Here is a 782-nt window from a genome sequence, read left to right on the forward strand (position 1 = left end):
TTGGAAGAGAGGAGGTAAGGGTTGTCCTTACAAATGAAATGGGAATGGGGAAACTTTTTCATTCAGCACGGTGTATAGCCTATCCTATTAAGGAGCGAAGCGCTGCTCACGTTAAAGCTACTGTGTTGACTGTAACTACACTACGATAATTTTCATTTTTCTCCCCAAAAAAAGCAATTCTAGCACAAGAGTCAAATAACCTTTTAACCTTATTTCCGCTAAACCTGACCTTCGCCCAACAGTGAGTTCTAGCTATGGGGAATTTGAATGAAAAGTGGGCCTTGAGCACTTCCAAATACTTGAGTGGAGTGCTCACGCCCTTTATCAAATTGATATGCTGACGCGTATAAACACTCAAGCGTATAAACGCGGAAAGTACGATTCCAAATACACCAACTGCGCTCAACAACAGGGGTTTCTACAGTTTCTACCAGTTCCAGTGTATCGTAGCAGTCAGTAGGCAGAGAAGGAGTCAAAGGCGAATCTCTCTTTGCCCCCCTCTTCAGTCAATGCTTTGGCTTTCGTCTCTTTTGCCCTTTTATGTGACCAGTTTTGTATGTTAGCGCTAGGGCTATTATTAGACTTTGGTTACATGAAAAGATAACTAACAGAAATAAAAAGAGAGCAGCCAAAACTAACATGCCACTCTACTTACATAGCACTGCCCCTATAATATGACAAAAAGTATTTAAACACCCCAAACGAATCCAATCCATGAACGAGCTAGCAGCATGGCCCAACTAACTTTCCTTGGAATACAAACCCAACTAGACCTGATGAGC

This window comes from Vigna unguiculata, unplaced genomic scaffold (genome assembly GCF_037176805.1).
Source record: "Vigna unguiculata cultivar grain cowpea cultivar isolate G323 ecotype 2 unplaced genomic scaffold, ASM3717680v1 ptg000333l, whole genome shotgun sequence".
Classification (NCBI taxonomy): domain Eukaryota; kingdom Viridiplantae; phylum Streptophyta; class Magnoliopsida; order Fabales; family Fabaceae; genus Vigna; species Vigna unguiculata.